The sequence below is a fragment of the Oryx dammah genome, unplaced genomic scaffold (genome assembly GCF_014754425.2).
Source record: "Oryx dammah isolate SB20612 unplaced genomic scaffold, SCBI_Odam_1.1 HiC_scaffold_12, whole genome shotgun sequence".
Taxonomy (NCBI): Eukaryota; Metazoa; Chordata; class Mammalia; order Artiodactyla; family Bovidae; genus Oryx; species Oryx dammah.
The window spans coordinates 32,204,710-32,226,167 of NW_024070196.1; the positions used below are offsets into that span (position 1 = coordinate 32,204,710).

The 21,458-nt window shown below is 39.0% G+C and overlaps 1 long non-coding RNA gene across 1 annotated transcript in view; it reads left to right on the forward strand.

The window, feature by feature from the left end:
- Positions 1-21,458, forward strand: part of LOC120870972 — a 122,689-nt gene that overhangs the window by 11,051 nt on the left and 90,180 nt on the right. Inside the window, exon 2 of the long non-coding RNA XR_005722912.1 lies at positions 3,864-3,915. This is a non-coding gene — a long non-coding RNA (uncharacterized LOC120870972). The remainder of the gene's footprint in view (positions 1-3,863; positions 3,916-21,458) is intronic.

The window sequence follows — 21,458 nt, forward strand, 5'->3', positions numbered from 1 at the left end:
AAATGAAGGGTTAGCTTTAGAATCCTTCATAATATAGTACATGTGAGTATGTGAGCAAACCCACTGGAATGGAAATTGCTTATACTAAATGTGAGACTAGGTTTCTGAATATTGTGGCATTTGCCACAGACTAGTAATTACGTACCATAATTTGGAGAAACTGCTCAGTCAAACAACTGTTTGTGACAATCTACTTTTTTGTTGAAATGTATAATGTATCATGGATTGGTTATATTTTAATTTTTATTAGGTATAGGTATACTGTTTATCTCAAACTAAAAATATATAAATATGGGTAATAGTTAATGGTTTCATTAACATTAAAATGAACCTGATGTTGAATTTCATGCTGGAATATAAAGAGAATTAAGGAAATGGATACCTCTAATATGACCAACCTAGATAGCATATTGAAAAGCAGAGACATTACTTTACCAACAATGGTCCGTCTAGTCAAGGCTATGGTTTTTCCTGTAGTCATGTATGGATGTGAGAGTTGGACTGTGAAGAAGGCTGAGTGCCAAGGAATTGATGCTTTTGAACTGTGGTGTTGGAGAAGACTCCTGGGAGTCCCTTGGACTGCAAGGAGATCCAATCAGTCTGTTCTGCAGGAGATCAGCCCTAGGATTTCTTTGGAAGGAATGATGCTAAAGCTGAAACTCCAGTACTTTGGCCACCTCATGCGAAGAGTTGACTCATTGGAAAAGACTCTGATGCTGGGAGGGATTGGGGGCAGGAGAAGAAGAGGATGACAGAGGATGAGATGGCTGGATGGCATCATGGACTAGATGGAGATGAGTCTGAGTGAACTCTGGCAGTTGGTGATGGACAGGGAGGCCTGGTGTGCTGCGATTCATGAGGTCGCAAAGAGTTGGACACGACTGGGCGACTGAACTGAATATGTATAGATAAATGTCTTAGAGAAGTGTTAAATAAAATGGTATGATAGTCAGTGTAGTTTTACTAGACTTTGAACATATGAAAACATTTGAAAATACAGGACAATTTAAGCTATAACTTCCATCTATAATACGGGTATGGAGAATTAGGAGAATCATACCAGAAGTGTTGATTCTAATGAAACAAATAATCTTGACCCACAGCTAACATGTTATCTTATTTTGTGTTTTACCTTTATTTGAAATGATGAAATACAGACTACTATAAGACACCTTTGTGTTATTGCCTAATGAGCATATTCCCTTGCCATTATAATAATTATACATAAATTTTTATTGGATGAATAATATTTATAATATGAATAGGCCAAAAGTTATTAATTTTCTCTCAATATTGACCTTCAGGATGTTTTCAGGTTAATTTGCTATTAAATTCATGCTTTGATGATTATTACTCACTTCTCCAAACAAAATTTATTGAAAACTGTATATCAGATACTTCAAAAGCTACAGTGGTGAGACAGTGGTGAATAAAACAGACATAGCTTCTGTCATCTTTAGTCAAATTGCAGAAATTTTTAAAAGAATTTAAACTTTTAAGGACCCTTTTTACTTATTGCCAAGTTGCCTTCTAGAAAGAATCTATCAGTTTGTAATTGAAAAAGTATATCAGAGTTGTCCTCCCAGAAAACAAATACATTTGAATATAATATCTCTTAAATCCTGGTTTATTTATAGGGGATTAAAAGATGTCTTCTTCTATCTATATTTCTAGTATATTCATAAATTAGCTATTTGTTTTAAATTTTTAAAGAAATTATTATTTGTTGTCAATTTAATTAGTTTGGTTCTCAAATCTATTTTTCAGTTGTTGCTGCTATTGTTGCTAAATCAATTTATTTTCCTGTATAAATGCCTAGCTTTGTTTTAACTTTGTAATTCTGTCCTTTATCCAGAGGCTAAAATAATTATTGATGAAACTTTAATTCTAGGTTCATCTTTCTGCTCTTCCTTCTATTAAATACTTCTTTATCCTAATTAGATCAAATAGCATAATGCCACCAGAGGAGGGACAATAAAACATTTTCTTTTCTCTAAAGATAGCATGATGTCTGAAATTCAGATGTCTGCTCAATTTCATCCCAGATAGGATGCCTAAAATTAAAAATACATTTATAATCTTAAAAAGCAGTAATAAGTGGTTTGAATGGTATAGTTTAAAACATTGTTTTCTAAAATGTGTTAAAGGGTGGTACTCACAGATAATTCCAGGAGGCTCAGAAGAGGATATTGAACAGCAAAAAAGAAAATTAGACTTAAAAAAAAAACAAAACACTAAGGTGCATGTTGTGGCTTGACATTCATCTTCCATTCAAACCTTCCAGTCCACCTCGTGTGCACTTTTAGAGGCTTTTCTTCAGACAGCCTCTCAGCCATGGTTGTTCATACAATGGTCCTCTGTTTAAATGCAACCACTTGGAGTCTGTTAAGTAAACATGGGCAGAGGCCATCTTCATTCTACTTTAGCCCGTTTTCTGCCAGCCAGCACAGCTGTGAATGAAGGTCTGCACTGGTGTGCCAGTGTCCAATCCATATGTATAGAGAAGTAATAATTGCATCATTTGCAGTTACCACAATTTCCAACCGCTGGATCTCAGTTACTTGTTGGTGTTGGTGAAGTTAATTATTCTAGTGGTAGACTCCTGTTTTCCACCTTGCTGATTGTGGCAAAATTCACAGTGCTCATGGTGGGGCATTTCTGTTTCTATCACCATGCCTGCTACAAATCTGAGAGCACCCAATTCCCTAAACGTTCTTCCTGAAACAGCTATACTGTCTAATAGTCCCTATAACTCGATGTTGACTGACACAATCACAAATTATAAAAATTATTCCACTTCTGTTTCTCTTTAAAATGAAGGAGAAATTCTATGATTGGAATTAGACTATTACCTCCTATTTAACATCACATCTTTCTTTTGAATAGAGAGTGTTCTCAGTGAATAGACACATACGACAAGCATAATTCATGGAGATTTGATTAACATGAGACTGTTTGAACATAATATAGATTCTCCTTAATAAAGAAGATTAAAGTCTAAAATGTCAGAAGTGATGAGCACAATATAATTGGAAAAAAAAAACCCTTTAGAACTTGGCATATACTAGAAGACAAAGGAAAAATAACAGGATCTCAGTGGTACTTAAGCATTTGATATTTTATGGTACTCAAAGCCCTTATTAAAAGAAAGAGTGCATTATCTGTACTATTTAGCTGGAATATTCCAGATGTCTCTAGTCTTTATAAACATATCACAACATCTTAATTCTGTGTTTATTTGAATTGCTCCTTAGTCATGTCTCTTTTTCATTCCATTCTTAATCACTGAGTCTGTGATTAAAAATGGCAAACATGTGTTTTAAGAGAAACTAAGCTGTGATTTCAGTTGTGGGTAGTAATTTCAGAGTGGCAGAACACATTAACCCCTTCGTTTCCACCCTACACATGAATGCATAACAAGACAAAGGAAACAGGAAACACATATAAATCAGCAAAGCATAGAAAAATGAGCTACTTTTCAGTTCAAATGCTTTGTATGGTTTTGCCAGCAGAAGATGAAATGCTTGAAAGGCATCACTGACTCAATGGGCATGAGTTTGAGCAAATTCCAGGAGATAGTAAAGGACAAGGAAGCTAGGCAGGTTACAGTCCATGGGATCTCAAAGAGTCAGACATGACTTAGCCACTGAATAACAACAACTGAGGAGAGGTTTCTGAAGGAACAAACAAAAGAAAAGTGACAGTTCAATATTTATAAAACAGTGTTTAGCTAAAACAACACAAGCAATCACAAATAGGATACTATTGTGGTTAAGACTCTTGATTTTTGCTCTCAGAGAAAGATCAGTTTTAGAATCTGACAATCATTGGATTCTACTGACTCTGCTTTCTTCTCTCTTCAGGGTCAAGTGTAAGTCATTTCACCATTCCAGGATGGACTTCTTCATTTGTAAAGTAAGAAAAATCAGCTGAGTTAACTCTAAGTTGATTATCATCTGCCAGAATATGAGACATATGTCAATTTAATTAGAAAAGGTTCTAGATAAAAGTTAAATACTGGTTAATCATATCTATACTGGGAAAATATTGAAAACATAATTTCTTTTTTCATGGAAAGGAAACAATTTTATTTATTTAAAAACAGCATTGAAAGTGAAAGTGTGAAAGTGTTACTTACTCACTTGTGTCCGACTCTGCAACCCCATGGACTGTAGACTACCAGTTCCTTCTGTCCAGGGAATTCTCCAGACGAGAATACTGGATTAGATTTATGGAATGTCATGAATTATGGTACATTTCTAAAGCCTTGGAGCAAAAAAATAAAAAAAGAATATAAAATAAATGTATTTGAATGTTGATGGGTAAGGTCAAATGTTATTGTATGGTTGTGTGAAAGACAATACTAATTGTATATTTATTTTTAAACAAATCTGAATAAGTTCAACGGAGTAGATTCAGATAGAACAATCTGTTAAAAAAACTTAATTTAAAAAAATAGCCTATATAAAGTTGAAGCAAACTCTATTTAAGTAATACATAGACAAATATAGTAACACATGCAGAAATATTTCAGAAAATCTAAGTTTTGTTGGCTCCAAAATTTTAAAAACACATTTAAAGAAATTCTAATGTCATGTTACTACTTTCAGTGAAACCATATATGTCCCTGAATTGCTATACTGCAACCAAAATGCTACTCCATAGTCCTATCACTAAGTTTTTTTTGAGAGTCGATCAATATATTAAATTTGAACAATATTTTATAAAAATATTTTTTTTTGCTTTTGATTCAGGAAACTGGTAGTAAGATGTTTACATCACTCATGTTAAGGTCATAGTCCAAACTGATCTCCAGCGGGGCTGAGACATGTTATTTTTTCATTTTTAAATAAATTTTTTTTGAAAAAAAAAAAAAAGCACTGTGATTTGAAATAAGCATCTTTGCTTTGATAACTTGTGTTTCATCTTTGCCTGTTGAAGGGTTCATTATGATGATTGCCTCATTGTAGACTCCTGCTTGCAAATGGTAAATCTGTCTCTGTTTTTCATCCCTTTTTGATGATTGCATTTATCAAATAGTTACATAACTCAAGATGGTAAATTGATGCCATTAAGAAGATTGAATAAGATGATGTAACTGCCATACTGATTCATAGCCAGTTGTTTATGTCTATAATAATTTTGGCAAAGTTTGCAATAATCTTGCTTGTTTGCAGTGTTCTGTATTATTAATAGCACAGTTTTGTGCTCAGTGAATTCTAATCCTTACAGCCCACCAGATATCTCTTAGAATAAAGTGCTTTCTTTCCTATCTGTCCTGAAGGTAGATTGTGATTTTCAGATTGATCGATTGATTTAGTGAATGATGGTGGAGAGCTGTACCTTCCATGCTGGAAGACAGAAGTAGAGATAATGCCTGTAAACTACTTAGTGTAAGGAAGAATTCAATAAATGTTAGCTATTTTTCCCTATTTATATGACAGAATTCAATAGGAGTGCTCATTTAGAACAAATGAATAAAATCAATCACAGAAGTTATGTTCAGTCTTTAAATTAGAAAGAACATAGTAAAACTCAGTGTATTAGTTATCTGCTGCTGCTTAACAATGATACTACAAACTTGGTGACTTAGAATGGGAGCAGTTTAGTTCAGTCCTCCACTTCAGGATCTTTCAAAGTTGCAATCAGAGTATTGGCCAAGTGGTGATCTCATCTGAGGCTCAATGGGGGAGGGATCAACTTCTTCGCTCATAGCGTTATTGGCAGAAATCAGTCCCTTTCAGCTTGCCAGATTGAGGACCTCAGTTCTCTTCTTTCTCTGAGCTGGAAGCCACCTTCAGCTTCTTGTCACGCACTCTTCTCCACACAGCAGCTCACAAACATGGCAGCCTGTGTCTTCAGACCCAGTCAAAGAAAGACGGAGTCTCTTAGCAAGATGAGTAACAGTCTTTTGGAGTGTATACACGTAATGTAGTACATCATATCACCTTTGGCATATTCTGTTGGTTAAAAGCAGTTCATGAGTCCCACCTACACTGGAGGGGAGGGTATCAGACAAAGCATCAATAGCAGAGGGCATGACTACCTTAAGAGTCTACTGACTACACTCCCTAAGAACAAAAATTACAAAGTGGTGGCTATACTTCATTGTTTAAATTCATTAATTTCCTTCTTGCTTGCTGCCCTTACATAATAAAAGATCATTTTTTTTCTAATTAAAGCACTTGAGAAAAAAAGCAATATTGTAATTTTTTAAGCACTATAGCATTGGAAGGAGATTAGTATCTTGGGTTTGCATGGAACTTCACAGTTCATAATGTACTAATATTTATAAATATTATTATTTCAGACTAGAAAATGGAGAGTAGAACTGATATCAATTTCAAGATTACAACTCAGAGTTTAGATTCCATGTGAAGCCTTGATTATAGCATCCTGCTGTGTATCGGTTGATGAGTTCAATATGCGCCTCTCTCGATTCTGGCTATTTTTAAAAATAGCTTTCTTAGTTAAAATTAATTCATATTGGATAGGATGATGCATAGGGGAGTGGGCAGTGGCCAGCTTTCACTGAAGCCAGATAAGCTGTTGGGGCAGGAGAATCAAGTGTAGAGAGCACTATATTGTGGTCATCAAGATGAAAGTTGCCATAGGTCAACTGGGAAATGTAGGTACACCAAGCATGAATGAAACTGGTAACACAGATCATTTCATTTCTTTGTTTGAAATACTTGGTATGAGTCATTTTCTAGAGCATATCTACAAGCATTGTAGATCTGGTGATCAAGAGACTATTTTCATAGAGGACATACAAAGCAGAACTCCACATACAGCTTGAAAATACAACTCTCTTCTAATCTCAAAACTTCTTTGCTCTTAACTAGGTCTGTAGGACTTCTCTGGTAGTTCTGGTGATAAAGAATCTGCCTGCAAGGCAGGAGACCTCGGTTCGATCCCTGTGTTGGGAAGATCCCCTGGAGGTGGAAATGGCAACCCACTGCAGTATTGTTGCCTGGAGAATCCCATGGACAGAGGAGCCTGTCAGGCTACAGTCCATGGAGTTGCAAAAAGTTAGACATGGTGACTAACATTTTCACTTTCAAGACTGTATCTCCTTCCCCAGAAGTAAACAGATGGCACCCATTCTTCTTATAGGCCTTTTTCTCTGGAATATTCTCTACTTGAAGTATTCTCTTCCTGGTTGTGAAAGCAGAAGTTGCTCGGTGTGTATGAGTAGCCACCTTATAACTTCATTAATGTGGTTCAGAGTAACATTCATATGGTAATAACTTTATCAAGATGACACACTTAAGTCTATAGGGTTATCACTGATAATTCTCAAGGTGATGACTGTCCATGATGAGGTTTGATATTTCTGTCTTTTACTCACTAGTTGATCTCAAGTCCGGTCAACCAGATATTCAAAGAGCATTTGAAAAATGCAGGTGGAATCATAAACATAGTTGTTACAAATTTATGTATCCACGGAGAGTTGCAAAAGCAACCCTTCTAAAACCAGACTGCAATACTGTATAAAAAGATATTTAGCTTTATGAAAGAAAGATGCTTGACAGTGTTAGTGCATGTCCTTTGTGTTTATTTAATAAATATAAGTTAGAAGATCCTATGCATTTAGTTTTTCTCCATGAAATCCTTCTGTATGTGATGAACTCCTAGAAAAGATGCTATCTCATAAAAAGAAACCTGATGAACACCACGATAAAAGTCTTCAGGTTACAGAATTTCAGTGTTTAAACTCCAGTGTGCAAAGACCTTATAAACTGTCATTCCTGTGCCTGCAAGGAAAGGAAGAACAGTCTGAAAATCAGTGTCTTTTTTTGGACTCATCAGAGACCTGAGATTATAAGGAAATTTGTTATCCTGAAATCTGGAGAGACAGGTAAATTCAGAGAGTCACAGGTGAGATCTACTTACCTAGAGCAGAAGCTGCTGGAGTTATAAACTGGTAAGGACACTTAAATGATGATTTTGATGAATTGCTGGAGGCTGAATGGGGACTAGCATGAAAATGGAAAAACCCATGGGGGCTGTGGTCTTGGACTGACCCCAGTACATTCCCAGGTTTTATCTCCAGGAGCCCCACTGGGCTTTCAGAGTGCAAATTCTCTATCTTTGTGATTCTGGCAGGAGGAGAGGAAGAGTAATCATTGTGTGATATGTCCAGAGGATCCTCCATAACAAAAGCCGCTTTTCAAGGGGAAAAGATTTTACCCAGAGCCTTATCCCAGGCAGCGGAAGGGAATTCTGCTTGACCCAGTTCACTCTTGCCTCCCTGCTAAGTTGCTTCAGTCGTGTCCGACTCTGTGCGACCCCATAGACAGCAGCGCCCCCAGGCTCCACTGTCCCTGGGATTCTCCAGGCAAGAACACTGGAGTGGGTTGCCATTTCCTTCTCCAATGAATGGAAGTGAAAAGTGAAAGTGAAGTCGCTCAGTCGTGTCTGACTCTTATCGACCCCATGGACTGCAGCCCACCAGGCTCCTCCATCCATGGGATTTTCCAGGCAAGAGTGCTGGAGTGGGGTGCCATTGCCTTCTCTGCTTGCCTCCCTGTCTAACCTAAAGTGTGGAGAGAAGCTAAGCAATGATTGTGGAAACACCAGTCGAGGTCTGAGGTCTTAGCCCAGAGCTGCAGGTGCACTGGAAGACTGAGATTGAATCATAAGATGAAAGTATGAATCTCCTGCCCGACAGCATATCACCCCCACACTGGATTCCAGTAAAATGACAGTGCAATACAGCTGACAAAGCTGTGAGATGCAGACGTTCCCTGAGGAGGGCATACTGAAGAAAGCCCAGAGTGGGCAAAGGAGACAAAAATTAGGACAGTGGAGGAATATAAAGCCACTGGCCCCAAAAGCTACTGCAGGCATTAATTAATAAGCAACTCCTATTCAGATTAGCATAAACCCTTATGCTAATGGCCTATTTACTTTAAAACCTATTCTCCAATACAGCATCACTGGCATTTAACAAAAAACTACAAGGTATACCAAAAGTCAATAAAAAGATCTGAAGAGGCAAAGCAAGCATCAATGCCAGACTCAGACAAGACACAAATATTGGAATTACTAAAAAGAGAACTTAAAATTACTATGAATTATATGTGTTCCAGTTGAAAAAGGATGATAACCGAGGATAGACAAATAATGTAAGCAGACAGACAAAAAGTGTAAGAATGTGTCAAAAGGAAATGCTCAGTATCAAAGACAGTATTATAGAAATGGAGATGCTTTAAGTGTCTCATCCGTATGGACACAACTGAAGAAGGATTTGGTGAGTTTCATTGACCAATAGAAACTTCCCAAACTGAAATGCATAGAATAAAAAGAATTTTAAAAGTATAAACTCCATGAACTTGGGACATTTCTAAAAGTAACATTTGTGTATTAGGAATGCCAGAATAAGAAGAAAGAAAATATGAGAACAGAAGAAATATTTCAAGTAACAAAGGGCAAGATATTTCCAAAATTAATAGCAGACACCAAGCTACAGATCCGGGAAGCTCAGAGAATAACACAGGTTAAACACAAAACAAATAAACTAACTAAAACAAAACAAAGCAAAACCTCATAAAAACTGCACCTAGACATAGCATATTCACACTACAGGAAAAGAAAGACAAAGACAAAAATCTGTAAAGAAACCAAGGGAGGGAGAGGAAACACTTTACCTACAGGATTGCAGTGGACTTCACATCAGAAATTATGCAAATAAGAAGAGTAGAATGAAAGTACTGAAAGGAAAAAAACAAAAAACTAGAACTGAGAATTCTATATCCAGTGAAATTATTCTTTAAAAAAATGTCCTTCAAAAAGATGTTATGACTTTCTCTCTCTCTTTTTCTGGTGCATACACACACACACACATACACAGAAACTTAGAGAATTCATCCCCAGAAGTCATGCTGTAAAGGAAATATTAAAAGAAGTGCATTTAAGAGAATGGAAGTGTTGGAGAAGGAACAAATGAATAAAAATAACTTTAATTTAATTTTGATAAATATAAAATATAACAAGAATAGTAACAATGTATTAGATGATTAGAACATATGGTTAAGTGAAATGATTGACAGAAATATCATAAGAAATGGACAGAGGGGCAAGAAATACTCTTTATAAGAAACCTGTGTTATGCATGGAGTGGTACAGTTACTTGAAGGTGACTTAGATTATTTATTTCAAACTCTAAAAAAACTATTTTAAAAAATTTAAGTAGTATAATTGAATAATTGATATAGTAAGAGAGGAGACAATGTTCCAATTATATAAAGTACTCAATGAAATCCACAGAAAGCAGAAAAAGAAGGGGAACGGGAAGCAAAGAATAAATACAAGAAATATTAAAAAGACATATTGCTGGTTCAGTTGCCCAGTCGTATCCCACTCTTTGGGACTCCATGGACTGCAGCAGGCCAGGCCTCCCTGTCTTTCACGATCTCCCACAGTTTGTCCAAGTCCATGTCCATTGAATCATTGATGCCATCCAACTATCTCATCCTCTGCCACCCTCTTCTCCTCCTGCCCTCAATCTTTCCCAGATTCAGAGTATGGTACCTATTAACCCAACTGTACCAATAATCATTTAAGTAATAACAGTCTAAATATCTATATTCAGAATATACAAAGAATTCATATAACTCAACATAAAACACAAATAATTCTATTAAAAATGGACAGAAGACCTGAATAGATTTTTTTTTTTAAAAGAATGCATTTAGATGGCCAACAGACTTGTAAAAAGATGCTAAACAACACTATTTATCAGGGAAACACAAATCAAAACCACAATGAGGTGTCACCTCATACCTGTCGGAATGGCTACAAGCAAAAAGACAAATAAGTGTTGGCAACTGTGTGGAAAAGAGGAAACCTATGTTCACTGTTGGGGAGGTATATTAATTGATACAGCCACTACAGAAAACAGAATAGAAGCCCCTCAAAAAATTAATACTTAAAGATTTACAGAATATTAGTATTATTTTTTTAATCAAAGTATAGTTGATTAACGATGTTGTGGTAATGTCCAGTGTACAACAAAGTGATTCAATTGTATATATTTATGTATATATATATTCTTTTTAACATTCTTTTTCATTTTAGATTATTACAAAATATTGAGTTCCCTGTGCTAAACTGTCAGACCAGGACCTTGTTGTTTATTTTATATACAGTATAGTAGTTTGTATTTGCTAATCCCAAACTCCTAGTTTATCCCTACCTCCCTTTCCTCTTTGGTAACCATAAGTTTGTGAATATGTTTCTGTTTCATAAATAAGCTCATTTGCATTGAATTTTAGATTCCACATATAAGTGATATGTGATATTTGTCTGTCTCAGTATGGCAATCTCTAAGTCTGCATGCAAATGATATTATTTCCATATTTTTATGGTTGGGTTATTGCACCGTGTGTATGGACCACATCTTCTTTAGCTGTTCATCTGGCCATCGCCATTCAGTTTGTTCCCATGTCATGGCTATTGTAAATAGTGCTGCCATGAACACTGGGGTGTATATATCTTTTCAAATTATAGTTTGCTCAAAGTACATGCCCAGAAGTGGGGATACTGTATCATATGGTAGCGCTGCTATCAGTTTTTAAGGAATAGCTTTAATGTTTTCCATAGTGGCTGCACCAAGTTAAATTCCCACCAACAGTATAGGAGGATCCCCTTTTCTCTACACCCTCTTCAGCATTTGTTATCTGTAGATGTTTTAATGATGGCTCTTCTGACTGGTGTGAGGTGATACCTCATTGTAGTTTTGATTTGCATTTCTCTGATAACTAGCAATATCGATCACGTCTCTTCATGTTGACCATTTGTATGTGTTCTTTTTGGATAAATATCTATTTAGGTCTTCTGCCCATTTTTATTGCATTGTTTGCTGTTTTTGAGTTGTATGAGCTGTTGTATATTTTAGAAATTAATCCCTTGTCAGTCACATCATTTGCAAATATTTTCTCCTAGTTCATAGGTTATCTTTAATTTTGCTTATGATTTCCTTGTCTATGCAAAAGCTTATAATTTTGACTAAGTCCCATTTGTGTTTATATTTGCTTTTATTTTTATTGCCTCGGGAGACTGACCTAAGGAAACACTGGTATGATTTATGTCAGAGGATGTTTTATCTATGCTCTCTTCTAGAAGTTTTACAGTGTCCTGTCGTATATTTAAGTCCGTAGGCCATTTTGAGTTTATTTTTGTGTATGATGTGAGGGAGTGTTCTAACCTCACTGATTTACATATTGTTGTCCAGGTTTCCCAATACTACTTATTAAAAAAGAGGTTGTCTTTTCTTCATTGTATATTCTTGCCCCTTTTGTCAAAGATTAATTGACCATAGGTTTGTGGGTTTATTTCTGGACTCTATTCTGTTGCATTGATCCATATATCTGTTTTTGTACTGATACCATGCTGTTTTCATTATTATAGTTTTGTAGCCATCTATGGGTCGCACAGAGTCAGACATGACTAAAGTGACTTAGCAGCAGCAGCAGCATTGTCTGAAATCTGAGTGGGTTATGCCTCCAGCTTTGTTCGTTCTCCTCAAGATTGCTTTGACAACTGATGTCTCTACTGCCAAATCAACTTAAATCCTGAGTATTGCAAATACTAACACCAACAACATTGTACCCTAAACTTTCAAGGGTATATTTTAGACTTAGAAAACTGAAGAAAGATCAAATCAGAACAGTAAGTGTCAGATTTGGTGATATTTCATTGTGACTTATGGGGAAAAAAAATGTATTCATTTTTTATTTCTGGAGTCCACACTTCTTGTTAATGATTTTTTGAGGGAAAGAGGGTTACCAAAAAACCCTCTAATGTAAGATGTTTTGGACTTTCCCTCAACCTTTAATTTTTAAGGAGAGAATGGAAATGAGTGGTAACTGTTCAGGATACCTTTCTGCTATAATATTATAAAGAAGAAGAAAGAAAAAGCATTTGGAATAATAAATTGTCTTTCCTTGACTGGTACTTTACCTAAATTATACAACAATTGAAGTAAGTTTACAATGAAATGTAAAGCATGTACAGTTAGTTCCTATAGAAATAGATTCTTTTTTTCCTATGTGATTCTATGAAAAGAGAGACACCATTGTGGTATGAATAATTGAGGATAAGAAATAGGTGACCTGACCTGTACAAAATTTTTTTTATGTCAAAAACATAAATATCAACAATTAGTAAGAACCCTTAGTCAAAGTATATTGTTATAGATTGTTATTATGTAAAATTAGTTATATTTCTTTACATAGAGATAATAGTTTTTCATCCCTTTTCAGTGAGATCATGAAATAAGAGTCTATGTATACTTATTGATACTATTTTTATTTAATATATCATAATTATTTTTATTTTTCACTTGTGATTTGTTTGACATAATTGAAAAATTGAAATACCTGGTACTAATTCTTAAGAAGATGATAGTTTTGTCTTTTCACTATTAATGTTACACTGTACTATTACCACTGTTTTGTCATCCTAGTACAAAGTGAAGCTTAGGTAATTTTTTTAATTTGAAAAATGTAATTAATACTCCTAAAAACAGCCAAAAACTTCAAAACTTTGGGAAAAATTAGTGATAGGGCCCACACAGGGTCTCATTGATAAGATGGCTCATTATGCCGACTTTGCAAACCAAGAATACAATCACAGCGATCCATGAGACTGACCAAATTGCCCAAATGGCATTCTGTTTTCTCACTGGCGGCCATCTTCTCAAAGCTGCGAGATCACTGGATGCCAGACCTCTGGTTATGTGACCACAGGACTCAACTACAGGCTAAAAATTAACCATCCCTTCAGAGAATTTTTCATTGGTGGGGTATAAGAAGGACCCCGTCAGAAAGGGAGGATGCTGGTTCTCCTTAAGAGCCAGTCACTCTCTCTTTTCCCTCTAATACGTTTCCTTTTTCTTGCCTGACTGTCCAGCTCACTCTCTTTTCCCCTGCACTTGCCTTATGGTCTCTCCCAAGAATAGGAGTGGGGCGTTTTGGGAGTATGAGAAAAGAATGGGAAAACGGGGTATCTTGAAGTGTGCAAGGTAGAGGCTCAGTTATTTGTGGCGTAGATATTAAACTGTCAACCCCCATAACAGAGATCTGAGAGACCTTGGTTTTTCCAGAGTAGGCAGGCATAGCAGAGTAAGTGGCCCCTGTGTCAGTGAAATAGGAGACTGGCTTACCTGCCACTGTAAGAGTTACCCTGGGCTCCGTAGAGGTGATGAGAGTTGGGGCCTGGGGTCCTGGGCACCGTCAGTCTTCAGCAGTGAGTCTGAGGAGGCTGGGCAGAGCTGGGTCAGAGGACTCCTGCTCAGGACCAGGAGGGGATGACCAGATCCCTAGAGGGGGGTTTGTGCAGTCAACCTTCCAATGTCCATGGACGTGGAGGGGGCCTTGGCTTTAGGCATGAGCGGGCCCAGTGGCCTGCTTTGCCGCATTTGAAGCAGGGCCCAGGTGGCTTCCTTTCTTTGTTGGTTGATGGAGGCTTGGAGCCATGTAGGACAGTGGCAAAATGGTGATATTTGGCCTGATCTCATCCTTGGGCCTCATCTCGTTCCCACCAGAACATTTTTGCCCAGAACAGGCAAAGCTGTTCTTCCTGGTTGTTGAAAATCTTAAAGGATAAATTTAAAAGGTTTCGTTGAGGGGTTTGAGGGCCTTCTGTCTTTTTAATTTCTTTCGGATATCTGGGGACGACTGGGAGATAAAATGGGTGTTAAGGACAATCGTGCCCTCTGCTGAAGTGGGGTCTAAGTTTGTATACTTTTGTAGGGCTTCCTTTAACCTGGCTGGAAATTGTGCCAGGTTTTCATCTAGTCTTTGAGTTATTTCCCAGAGCTTATCAAAGTTGAAGGCTTTACGCCCTGCCTTTTGAAGGCCCACAATGAGGCAAGCAACCATATGATTACAGGTTGCTCACCCAGGTCTCCCTGCCTGATAATCCCAGTTGGGATCATCTCTGTGGACAGCCACTGCCCCTATGGGCTTAGTCCTGTGTATCTCATCAGCATGCACCTGAGAGGCTTGCCATACTCATTCCTTCTCTTCTGGGAGAAGGGTGGAGAAAAGTACGGTGTAAATCTCATGCCAGGTTAAGTCATAAGACTCGGTAAGATACTTGAATTCTTTTAGCTAATTGTCAGGGTCTGAGGAGTAGGAGCCAAGATGCTTTTTAATCTGAGATAGATGGGTGAGGGAGAATGGGACAGGAACTGAACAATGAGCTCTGTTCCAGCTACTTCACGTAAAGGGAGTAGTGGAGCAGGAGGAGTGGGGTCCTGCTGTGAAGTTTCCTGTTTGAAGGTTGTTCAGACCAGGTATGGGGAGGGGATATAAGGAGGTCGGGGTAAAGCCTTGGGACCAGGGTAGAGGGTGGGGCTGAGGTCTCAGAGCTTGCCTCAGGCACTGGCTGGGGAGTGGGGTTGGGAGCTGCTGCTCTTGAGGAGGAAGGAGGGAGGAGGGGACATAAGGTGGAGGTTGTGGAATTGGACCTGGAGTGGTTGCAGCGGGATTGGGAGTGATGGGGGGTGGTCTGTGGTCAAGAAGCAAGGAAGGTCAAGGAAGGAGAAGAAAAGTCTGAACAGGGATCAGGAGACATTGTATTAGGAGGATATGGGCTAAGAGTATTTGAGAAGTAGAACAGGTTCACAGAGAGAGGATCTAGCGCACAGAGTGAAGAAACCCTGAACATATGGGATTTTTAACCACTTGCTGTTGTGACACCAGAAGCTGTGGAGGTCCTGTAGAGTATTAAAATCCAGAGTTCCATTTTCTGGCCACTGGGACCTATTATCAAGTCTGTATTGTGGCCAGACAGTGTTACAATAGTAAATAAGTCTTTTTGGTCTTATCTCCCCTTGGAAGCCCAAGGCTTTTAGGTTTCAGAGAAGCATCCTAGAGGAGCAGATTTTGAGGGCTGGGGGAATGGCTTGCTTAAGGGTGTTAAAAGCTGAATGGATATTTGATTTTAGCTCTAGGGATTCTGAAAGATCTCCTCAAGTGGCTTGATGTAGGGGTTGTGCCAAGAGGAATCCAGAGGCATAGGTATCCAGCTAACTCCAAGGACAGGATCTTTGTTTTTGATGTAGGGAGTGGTGGGGTGTATATAAGGGACTTTCTATGGTAGTAATATATTTTTTCATTGGTGTTAAAATGACTCCGAGATAGGTGACTCTAGGAAGAAAGAGCTGAACCTTGGTGGGAGATACTCAATAGCTTTGATCAGCTAGAAAATTGAGGAGTTGTATAGTGTGTTGTTGAGAGTGTATAAGCGAAGGACTACAGAGGAGATCTTCCACATATTGGAAGACAGTACTTGGAGTAAGGTCAAGAGAAGTTAGGTCTGATGCTAGAGCATGGCCAAAAAAATGAGGGCTATCACGAAAGCCTTGTTGAAGGACTGTCCATGTCAGCTGTTGGGAGCGATGATTGTTTGGATCAATCCAGGTAAAGACAAAGAGGTCTTGAGAGTCTGAGTGTAAAGGGATGGTAAAGAAGGCATCTTTGAGGTCTAGAACAGTGAAGTGGGTAGTGGAAGAGGGAATGAGAGAGAAAAGAGTATAGGGATTTAGAACTACTGGGTGTATGGGGATAACAACCACACTGATAAGTCACAGGTCCTGGACCAGGTGATAGGAGTCATTTGGTTTTTTGACAGGTAGGACAGGGGTGTTATAGGGAGAGTGAATTGGGCATAAGAGGCCCTGATGTAGAAGTTTAGAGATAATAGGCTTTCCCTCTTGTTGATGTTTTTGGGAGATGGAGTATTGTGGTTGATCGGGGAATTTAGAGGGGTCTTTGAGATGGATATGAGTTGGAGCATGGTGAGAAGCAGCAGATGGGTTATCTGTATCTCAGACTATGGTGTTTATGGACTAGGAGGTCAATGGGGCGGGGCAAGAAGAGGTGGGATTGAGCTGGGTCAGAGGACTCCTGCTCAGGACCAGGAGGGGAAGTCCAGATTCCTAGAGGGGGATTTGGGCAGTCGACCTTCCAATGTCCAAGCTGTGACATAAAGGGACATTGGAACGTTGGCATAATGAGCCATCTTATCAATGAGACCCCATGTGGGCCCTATCAATTAGGTCTTGATACATCCAATTCCCTGATAGCTCAGTTGGTAAACAATCCACCTGCAATGCCGGAGACCCTGGTTTGATTCCTGGATCGGGAAGATCCGCTGGAGAAGGGATAGGCTACCCACTCCAGTATTTTGGCCTGGATAATTCCTTGAACTGTATAGCCCATGGGGTGGCAAAGAATCGGACACTACTGAGCGACTTTCACTTTCATACACTGTCACATCTAGTTCCTGTGTCAAACGGAAGTGGATGAAAATTCAGTACTGCCACATAGTACTCAGACGATACTCTAGATACGGTTCTTTGACTTTAGAGACAAATACAGAATCTGAGGATTCCTATCCTGGGCTGGTGTCAGGACTCTGCGAGGTGAAAGAAATAATACTTGCAGACTACAAGAGTGTCGTGTATCTACCTCAAAGTTTGGTGGTTGTTGTTGTTATTTTTAATCGCTAAGATGTTTCCAACTCTTTGTGACCCCATGGACTAGCCCGCCAGACTCCTCTGTCCATGGAATTCTCTAGACAAGAATACTGGAGTGGGTTGCCATTTTCTTCTCCAGAAGATCTTCCCTACCCAGCATAGAACTCATGTCTCCTGAATTGGAGGAGGATTTCTTTAGTACTGAGCTACCAAAGTCTGGTAGTGAGAAATAAATACAGAATTGTGTGGAATGCTTTGCATAGTAATACTTTTACCACAAACGGATGCTCTATGTTGATCAGATCAACACACAGCTCACACTGTATACTGCATAGGCCCATTTTCCCTTGTGGATCTAAATGCTTAGGGAAAATCACTTCTAACAATGTTGTTTTTCAAGGTAGCCACATGGTGGCAGGCTTTAACCAAAAAGGGACAAATGTTTCTGAATTACTTGCAATATCATTTTTTGCTTTGGACAATTTGTAAAAGACAAAAGTTTATAAAATTAAACCTAAGAAGGCACTATATTTTAATCATTTTTATGGTCTAAAAACCTCGAAATAGAATTTCATGTATCAGAGAGTTCTGTTTTGGTATCAGATAGGGGCCTGTTTCTTTCCCCCAAGATTGTTCTATGGAGTGGAAGGAGGGGGGTTTCCTTTCACTGGATAGTTTTTCTCCTCTGAATTTCTTCTTCTGACCAGATAGAGACAGGTTCTGCTTAAGAAGAAAGATCAATTTTAGTATAAGAGTTTAAGGATGTGAATACTTGGGTTAAAATCACAAAGACTAGTACGTTATTAATCTGTCTTTACCACTTACACTCGTCAGGGTCTTATTTTCATTAAACATTTTTATTTTAATGCTCAACACAGATCTGACTGTATCACAATATATTCTGTGCTATGCTTTGCTTAGTTGCTTAGTCATATCTGACTCTTTGCGGCCCCATGGACTACTGCCAGGCTTCTCTCTCTATGGGGATTCTCTAGGCAAGAATACTGGAGTGGGTTGCCATGCCCACCTCCAGGGGATCTTCTCAACCCAGGGGTTGAACCCAGGTCTCCCGCATTGCAGGAAGATTCTTTACTGTCTGAGTCACTGGTCTAAATTTTTGCCTTTTGCTACATCAAACTAATTTTCCCTAACCAACTGTCAGTACTTTCTTTCATATGCAAGCAACAACCATCTCTTTCTCTTCCGCTGAGCATCACCCCACCCCATATACACCAAATCCTTGTCTTATATGGTGATTATTACAATTATAAAATATGTTATATATATCTCAATATATTTGATTGGAGAAGGATATGGCAACCCACTCCAGTATTCTTGCCTGGAGAATCCCAGGGATGGGGGAGCCTGGTGGGCTGCCGTCTATGGGGTCATATAGAGTCAGACACAACTGAAGCGACTTAGTAGCAGCAGCCGCAACAGCAATATATTTGAGTATTCTTACTCTGATGCTGGGAGGGATTGGGGGCAGGAGGAAAAGGGGACGACAGAGGATGAGATGGCTGGATGGCATCACTGACTCGATGGACGTGAGTCTGAGTGAACTCCGGGAGTTGGTGATGGACAGGGAGGCCTGGCATGCTGCGATTCATGGGGTCACAAACAGTCGGACATGACTGAGTGACTGAAATGAACTGAACTGAACAACAGATTGACTTTCAAAGTGGAATTACAGCATTAGAATTTCTACTACTTTTAATCTTATCTTTTACATATTGAAGGCATGTATTATTTATGTTTTATATGTTAGTATGGTTTTAAAAATACTAGAGAAGTAACTACAATATGAGTAAAGAAACATAGGCAGTAAGTGAAAGTACTGGCCTCTGAGGGACATTAGCAGAAAGCAACTTCATTCTTTTTCATATCTGCTCACTCCTGGACCCCAACTGCAGTCTATTATTTCCTTAGGCATTCAGATAAAATCTTGGTGAGTCGTAGAGGCGTGGGTATTTTCAAGTTCAATTCAGTCTAGTATAAAATCTTCAGACTCTCTCCTAATTTAAAGCTTTTTTTGCTGTCCCACCCTGTTGTTCAGTCGCTAAGTTGTTTCTGACTCTGAAACAGCATGAAGTGCAGCACGCCAGGCTTTCCTGTCCTTCCCATTCCCTGGAGTTTGCTCAAGCTCATGTCCATTGAGTCGATGATGCCATGCAACCATCTCATCCTCTGTCTCCCCCTTCTCCTCCTGCCTTCAATCTTTCCCAGCAATAGGGTCTTTTCCAGTGATTCGACTCTTTGCATCAGGTGGCCAAAGTATTGAACCTGCTTCAAAGGTGCGTGCCATGTGGTGAGAAGGTTGTGGTGGACAGTTTCTTTGTTCTCTATAATACTTCATCTCCAGGTTTAGAGAGTGGGGAGGAGCAGTAGTGAAGGACAGAAAGAGCCTTTTTCAGGGACAGAACTGTAATCAGGGGTGACAGTGTCATAGCTGCTCCTTTCTCGGGGCTCCTTAGAGAAAGCTGGGGGGTCCAGCTGAAGTCCTTGGTGTGGTTTCTACTTTTCTGGCTTCTCACTTACAGCTCCCTGCCCCCTTATCTCAGTTAATGTGCATGCCCTCTCCGCTGAGGACATCTCCCTCCCGTGAGGAAAGCTTTCTGCCTGCATCCTCTTCAAGCACACTTGCTTTCATCCAGATGTCCACGTGTGACTCATGGAGAATGCGCCCCTGGCTCTCTGTTGGTGGAGGAATAGCTCACACCCAGAGAAATCTCTCCTGAAACACTCTAGAAGCAACTTTTCAGATCAGTCTCTTTCCTACTCAAATTCCAGAGCACACACATGAAGCCCTCCCTCTGGTTTAGCCTAGGGTGAAAGGCATACCATCCTTCTCTCCAGGGTGAAATGGGCAAGAGGCTGGGGAGAGCAAGACACAAAGGTTTGTTTGTTTGTTTGTTTAATGAACTTCACATTCACTCCTGGTTTTCTCTTCTGTCGGTGAGGTGTGGTTAAAGGGGTGATGCTGCCAAAACTAAATTTGCAATGTTCTGAGTAGGAGGTCTGTGATCTCTCTAGAAGATGAAGACTTCTAGGATTTATTTTATTGATCTCAGTATTTGGGACTTTGGAGAAATTATAATACAATGGAAATTTCATATTTAAACTTTATGCTATACAGGGGTGTGTGTGTGTGTGTGTGTGTGTGTGTGTGTGTGTGTGTGTGTGTGTGTCTGTGCTAAATCACTTCAGTCATATCTGATTCTTTGTGACCCCATGGACTGTAGCCCTCTAGGCTCCTCTGTCCATGGGATTTCCCAGGCAAGAACATTGGAGTGGGTTGTCATTCCCTTCTCCAAGGGGATCTTCCCAACCCAGAGCTCAAACCTGCTTCTCATCTCTTATGTCTCCTTCATTGGCAGGCATGTTCTTTACCACTAGCACTACCTGGGAAGCCCCTATGCTATAAATATTTATATTTTATTAAACTGAAAATGCTGTGCAATAAAAAATTTTAGACCAATGACTTAGTAGTAAAAAGATATATTTTGTAGTTGGTCTGGGTTTGACTGCAGGGTGAGATTATTAGCTGTGTGACCTTGGGAAAGTTATTTAATTTTTCAGAACCTCATTTTTCTCATCTGTAAGGGGGACTTACCTCACATGTTTATATAGTATAGAATTAAATGAGATAATACCTGAAGGTTCTTAACATGTATCTAGCACATTCAGTTCAGTTCAGTCGCTCAGTCGTGTCCGACTCTGCGACCCCATGAATTGCAGCACGCCAGGCCTCCCTGTCCATCACCAACTCCCGGAGTTCACTCAGACTCACGTCCATCGAGTTGGTGATGCCATCCAGCCATCTCATCCTCTGTCGTCCCCTTCTCCTCCTGCCCCCAATCCCTCCCAGCATTAGAGTCTTTTCCAATGAGTCAACTCTTTGCATGAGTGGCCAAAGTACTGGAGTTTCAGCTTTAGCATCATTCCTTCCAAAGAACACTCAGGACTG